We start from the raw sequence: 7,607 nt of genomic DNA on the forward strand, positions 1-7,607 counted from the left end.
TTTCCACAAAGTGGGAGCAGGGGATGATATTGGGATGAAACTGTTCCACTTCAGATCATCAGACATTAGTGAGATTCTCACAGGGAGCACGTAACCTAGATCCCTCGCATGTGCAGTTCACAATAGGGTTCACACTCCTATAAGAATCTAAGGCTGCCGCTGATCTGACAGGAGTCAGATCACTTGCCCACTGCTCACGTCCTGCTGTGTGTCCTGGCTCCTAACAGGTCACAGAGCAGTACCAGTCTGTGTCCCAGGGAATGGGGACCCCGGTCTATGGCACTATTGGATCTGTTTCAATTAAAGCATGCGACAAAAGGATAGGAAGGAAATTCTTTAACCTGATAAAGGACGTCTAAGAAAACCCCATAGCTAAGGGTATGTTTAATGGCAAAAAAAAAATAAATCAATACTTTGTCACTGAAATCAGGAAAAAGACTCTGACAAATTCTATTCTACATTGTCCTTGAGAGTCTAACCAGGACAATTAGCCAAGTGAAAGAAGTAAAAAGCCTCCAGACTGGAAGAAAGAAGTAAAACTATCACCATACACATAAACATGATTCTAGATATAGAAAATTGTCTACATTCACAAGAATCCACAAGGAAAAAAAAAAGAAATCCACAAGAAAAAACACTATTAGAACAAATAAATTTGTTCAGAAAAATTGTAGGATATAAGATAAATATACTAAAAGCAACTGTATTTTTATAACAAGCAACTGACAGTATGAAAAGGAAATTCAGAAAACAAATCCATTTGCAATAGCATTCAAAAGAAAAATAAATACTTAGGATTACATTTAACAAAAGAAGTGAGAACTATGAAACAATATTGAAAGAAATGTTTTAAAACTTTAAGAATGGAAAAATATCCTGTGCTAATGAATTAGGAGGTTTGATATTATAATGGCAATGCTCTCAAAATTAACCTTCAGATTTAATGGAGTTCTGTCAAATTCCAGCAGCCTTTTTTTGGAAATTAGTAAATTAATCCTAAAATTTATATGAAAATGCAATAGACCTAAAATATGTAAAATAACCTTGAAAAAAAAGGAAAAATAAAATTGGAGATCTTAATTTCCCAATTTCAGAACTTACTACAAAGTTATAGTAATGAGGACAGCGCAAGGCCACAAAAAGAATAGATATATAGATGAATGGAATAGAATTGCGAATCTAAAAAAAAAAAAAAAAAAAATCTGTATAATATGGTTAATTGATTTCAGACAAGAGTGGCAAGACAGCTGAAAGGAGAAAGAACTTCAATAAGTAGCTTTTCCATCAACTGGATGTACATATACAAAAGAATTAAGTTCCTATATAATTTTTTTTTGAGGTGAAGTATCACTCTGTAGCCCATGCTGGAGTGCAGTGGCATGATCTCCGTTCACTGCAACCTCCACCTCCCAGGTTGAAGAGATTCTTCTGACTCAGCCTCATGAGTAGCTAGGACTACAGGCGCCCACCACTATGCCTGGCTAATTTTTGTATTTTTAGTAGAGATGGGGTTTCACCATGTTGGCCAGGCTGGTCTTTATCTCCTGACCTCAAGTGATCCACCTGCCTTGGCCTCCCAAACTGCTGGGATTATAGGCGTGAGCCACTGCACCCAACCCAGCTCTATGTAATTTGTACATGATGTGATTCTTTCTAGAGAAGTCATGAGGAGAACCTTGGGACTGCTGGTATGCTTCGGGTCTCCAGCAATAAGATTTTTCAGTAAGAAAACCAAAGGCTGCCACCCGCCAGGCCTCAAATGAGGGTACAGCGGTGAGAAGGCGATAGAAGGGGATGGATCAGCTGCACAGCCAGGCAGTTGTTCTTAACATCTTGGAGGTCACAGACACATGAGAATTAGGAAAAGCTACAGATCTCTCTAGAAAAATGGACAGCAAGTTTTGCACACCACTGTGAGGGGTTTCCTGCCCCTCCTGCCCCAATCTGTGTTTAGGACCCAAGTTAGAGCACAGATGGACATGCCAGTAAGAACAACGCTCTGATCTGGTCTGGCTTCTACAGCAACAGAGCTTCAGGTAATTGCTAAGTCCTGAAGAAGAAATATATGCCTTTGACCATTCGTATGGGGCTGGAAATAAAAAAAAAAAAAGAAGAAAATCTTTTCTCTTATCCTCACCACAAATTTGTACCTGAGGGGCTGAAGGAACCAACATGAGAGTGTTCAGTGAGGAGAATGGCAACCTCCCTCTGCTTAAATCTGTTTTATGTTGTGGTTCTCTGCATGGAATTTTGTTTGGAAAGAAAATGAGTTCTACTGCTTAAAAAACTCTGAATTCTAATAAATAGGGCATGAACTTAGAATTGCACTTGGGTTCCAATTCTATTCCTGCAAATGCATCTCACCTACACTGTCCTAATCTGCAAAATGGGAGAAAAACATTTACTTCAGAGAGTTACTCTGTGACCAATGAACATGGTTCAGTGCCTGTCACACAGGTATTGGGTGCATGTGAGTTTTCTTCACTGTCTGCTTTAATCAAGAAGATAGCAAATATGGCGAGTGATATTAGAAAATATTAAACCATGTTTCTCCTTCTCCCATTAAATTCACCCTTTGACCCTCTCCCACCAGTTACCTATTGCTCCAAGCAAAAATTGTCATACTGGAATACAGACTTTAAATTCCTGCCCATGGTCTTTGAGATGCATGCGTTTGCATAACCACTAAATATACAACCCTTTCAGGGGCTGCTGCTTCTCTCACCATCCATTCTCTCCTTCTTTCTTTAACTAATAGTACCTCCAATTTTAGTTGGGCATATAGCAACCCCCTCTTCAGACTCATTACCTTTTGTCCATTGCAGCTAAAGTGCCCACGGTGACTACTTTCTGGCCAAAATGTTATCAGCAGAAGTAACTTTCAGATCATGTCCTTAAAAAGGAACCCAGTCACTTTCTCCTTTTTATCTACTCTCCCAGAGATGAAATGGGATCATAGTGCTGGTAAGCTAACATCAAATACAATAGGTAGACATGGGCAGCCACCTAGGAAATGAAAGATAGACCGGGTTCCTAATTGTATGAGTTCACAGAGCTGCCTGCCTACTGTGGATAATCCACTAATTGAGAGAGCAATAAATTTTCAGCCTTGCTAGAACCACTGTGTTTCTGGGTCTCCCTGTTTTGGCAGCATAGCTCAACTAACACATATAACAAAAAAAAATCCTTTATTGAATTCCAGAGTTTCCTAAGACCTACGATAAAGTGAAAGCAAAAGTTGGCAGTACATTACCATTTTCTTGGAAAGTATCTGGAAAGAATGATTGTATCTTAATCACTTAGCCCAGGGGTATGCAGTGTGACCAAAGACAGAGCCCTTGCTCCTGCTTTTTTAGGAACACCTCCTAATTCTCTGTGACAATTCCATGAGCAGTATCACTCAGGGTCACTTTTAAGGTTGACTGTACTTTCTTTTTTCTTGAGACAAGGTCTCACTCTGTCACACAGGCTGGAGTGCAGTGGTGCCATCTTGGCTCACTGCAGCCTCAACCTCCCAGACTCAGGTGATCCTCCCACCTCAGCCTCCTGAGTAGCTTACAGGTGCATGCCACCACACCTGATTAATTTTTTGTATTTTTGGTAGAGAAAGGGTTTCACCATATTGCCCAGGCTTGGACTTTGCACATTAAGTTTGGGAAATGATAGGCTAGCAGAGTTGTTCTTGGGGACTCAATTTGCACAGAGGACTGCATTCTAATAGAGCAGAGGAAGCTTCAGAGTAGAATTCAGGGCTCTTGCCAGCTTTCCCAGTGGTCTGGGTTTGGAAATGACCTGCAGGGTGTGGCCACCAACTGTGGTCCCTCAGGAACCACTCTGCAGGATAGGAGCTTACCCTGAGGCAAGTACTGTGTGCAGGGGCAAAGTCTGGATCTGCTTGATCCAGACTTTTCTCAGAAACACAGTGGGGCACTGTGTCTGACACTGAAGTGGGCAGCATGAGCTGCGTGAATTGTCTGTCTGCTGGGAAGGCCTGAGAGAGAGACACTGAGCTGCGGGGACACCACACTGGCTCCCCTGCCCAAAGGGGCGCCTTGACTCAGTCTTTGCCCGAAGGCATACCACTCTCCCCACTCTTCCCAGGGTCAGCCCTCTTGTTCACGGTTTTATCAAAATGTGGACATGTCCTGAATTTGAAATACCACTCACTTTCTGGCAGAAATGTCATCAGCAAAGAGTGAAAGGTTGGTGCTCAAAGTTTCCATTTTTATTGCATCCAGAGACAGAGGCTAAAATCTCATAAAGGTGAAAAAAGTGTGACATTTCAAACTCTGCCCAGAAAGAACACAAATGGCAGCAAGACATGAGGCTGAAGACGTGGGAGAAGGAGGAAAGGGAAATGAAAGAAGAGCCACAACAAGGAAAATGTCATGCTCCTGGAAATGAAACTTCAAGATACTGGGACTCCCCCTCAGAACCCTAGGGACTGACTCAGCATATGTTGATCAAATGCTAGAGACTATTCTTTTAGGACTAGAGTGGCATTAGCTTTCCCTACAGCCATCTGCACCTTCTTGACACCCTTGGATGTTTTTATTTTTATTTTTTATTTTTTTTTGTCCACAGCTCTTGGGGTCCCCAGCCTCTCTCTTGTGCAGGACTGGATTTTTTTTAAATAAGAAAACTGGTCCCCAGGATTGTTTTCCACCTTAAGGATAAAACCTGTTAAGAAAGGTAAGTTGACAGTAGATGGGGGCAGTTCATACAGATTTTATAGAATGTGTCATAGAATGTGTTTTCAATATTTTTCAAATATCAGATTTTGCCCAGGATATTCCTGTTGCAACATTTACTGCCTGTTATTATTGCTCTTTCACTTTATTGTCCTTCAATATACAGTCCCAAGGTGAGTGACTTTTAAATCATCCTTATTTAGGACAATTTACTAAATGCTTAAGGACTGTTTTATAAGCTTCATCTAAAAACTGAGTCAGAGGAATGCTTCTGTCCTTGAAACAGTTTGTTTCCCGGGGTTCTCATGATACACTGGTATCTGTCCATAAATAGAGTCAAAATTTCTGTTCCTTATAGATGGATCCAGATACTAAACATTAGCAATAAGACAAGATGCTCAGCCTGAATAATTTTCCCAGGAAAATCTTTGTCCTTACTAATTAGAAAAAAAAAAAAAAAAAAGGAAGACCTGGGCTAGATTTTTATCCAGTTAACAAACAACAAACAACCAAATAATGCATACACCCCTCTAACAATTTAGGATCTCAATCTCACTGAAAGATCGGTTCTTTGAACTTGCTAGGACTCTACTGGTTGTATAGGAGTACCACAGAACTTATTGCAATCTGAAGATAAAAGGAAGTCTTTTTGTGTTTTGCCTGTTGGGCAAATGGCCTGAACAATCACGAAAAAGAAAGAAAGGGAAACTTGGCCAATTGGTATCGGGAGTTTTAACAAGGTTAATGTGTTCTGCTTGTGCATGAGAAAGAATCAAATGGCTTTCTTTTCTTTTTTTTTTTTTTTTTTTTTTTTGAGGCAGAGTGCTGCTGTCACCCAGGCTAGAGTGCAATAGTGCAATCTCAGTTCACTGCGCAATCTCGGTTTACTTACTGCAGCCCTAAGTAGCTGGGACTACAGGTGGGCCCCACCATGCCTGGCTAAGTTTTCTATTTTCTGTAGAGTCAGAGTCTCACTATGTTTACCAGGGCTGGTCTTGAGCTCCTGAGCTCAAGTGATCTGCCCACCTCAGCTTCCCAAGGTGTTGGGATTACAGGCATGAGCCACTGAGCCCAGCTGGCTTTCCTTTTTAATGATTCACTACATCATACAAACTCATTAAACGAAAGGAAGACAATGTACAAAACAGAGATGAGAAAATGTAGCCATGAAAGGAAGTGATGGATGAAGAGGAGGAAAAGAAATACGTCCAAGCCAGTTGCCACGCCAAACTGCTTGCTTCTACCACAGCCCAATGCTTGCATCCTGATTTCACATTTGGAGGCTTGAGCGCCCCCAAATAGTCTTTCTCATCCTCTTCTTTCTGTGCTTGTCTCACAAAATTAATGACAAAGTAATACAGTAAATGTGTGTTACCTGGGGGATAGGGTGAGCTAGGTGGTTCTTCCTCAGCTTTTCTAAGTCTCCAAAGGACTAGCAAGACCTGAGTGAGGAAAGAGAGAAGGCACTGTTGTTCCCCAACAATCTCTAGAAGGACTGGTGATGCATGTCATTTTTCTTTGAGCTCCCCACACTTTAGGCTTCTCTCTAAGGTCTTTTCAGCATCTCCTGCCCCACCCAGAAAGTAAGCACCCCTGTGGAAATCCCCAGAACAAACCAGCACATGCTGTACCAAAATATTGTGTCTTGGCTTTGTTCTTTTACATCTTCACAACTAAAGGAAAGAGATACAATCAAAATGATAGTCCACTTAAATGATAAACAAGAGAATTTAAAGAGACATGACCCAGTTACTCACCCATGAAGTGACAATCTGTTAGCCGTTTAGGAGATCTGTGTTGGTAGATAGATATAATTTGGGATTTTTCCTTGAACACTTGCTTAATTCATGGGAATTTATAATTATAGCTTTCTTGAACGGGTATTGAGCTCAGTGCACAAAATATACCAATTTTTGTGAATCAGGTTTACAATTTTCTAACCAAACTTTCAAAACAAGATTAGAAATGAGGACACAAATTATTATCAATGCACAAAATTTTCACTCTTTATTTGACTTGGAAACTGCTTTCAAATGCCCAGAGAAGGCCCTGAAAAATGAAGAAGATGGAATATGTCCCCTTCAGTTGGATTCTTGCTCCGAAGTATTCCTTGAGCCTATAATCCAAAGTGTGGCATTATAACTGCTGCAGACCGAGTGTCTTAACACTGAAAAGGAGAATCCAGAGACTGGTACAAATGTCCCACCTCCTTTTTTTCTTACTTCATTATTGCCAGATAATTGTAATGATGGGACAAGCTAAATCACGTGGTTTTTTTTTTGTTTTTTTTTTTTGTTTTGAGACGGAGTCTCGACTGCAAGCTCCGCCTCCCGGGTTCACGCCATTCTCCTGCCTCAGCCTCCTGAGCAGCTGAGACTACAGGCGCCCGCCACCAAGCCCGGCTAATTTTTTGTATTTTCAGTAGAGACGGGGTTTCACCGTGTTCGCCAGGATGGCCTCGATCTCCTGACCTCGTGATCCGCCTGCCTCGGCCTCCCACAGTGCTAGGATTACAGGCGTGAGCCACCGCGCCCGGCCAGTTACGCGTCTTTTAAAGTCTCTCCGATTTGTTTTGCACCTGGGGGGATGTTGCTTTTCTCCGCTAATTTTAGCCATTTCACAAGCCCATAGGTGCAATTCTACCTAATGACAGTGAATCCAACAGAAGTTCATAACTCTGATCACTTATTTCTCTGCACTCCTCACCTTATGATTGCAGTCTTATGGTGTCTTTCCAAAAGAGAGCTACTGTGAATCAAACATAGAGGTTTACGGCCTGAATCCAGGTTAGATTATTTTTTTCAAGAAAAAGAAAAAAAAAAATCCAACAGTTACCAAGAAGCAGTCAGGCTTCACAAATACCACCACTTTAACCATGAGGCCATATTAAGAAGGTTTTTGACTGGCATATAGGTT

Source organism: Papio anubis, chromosome 5, assembly GCF_008728515.1.
Source record: "Papio anubis isolate 15944 chromosome 5, Panubis1.0, whole genome shotgun sequence".
NCBI classification, from domain to species: domain Eukaryota; kingdom Metazoa; phylum Chordata; class Mammalia; order Primates; family Cercopithecidae; genus Papio; species Papio anubis.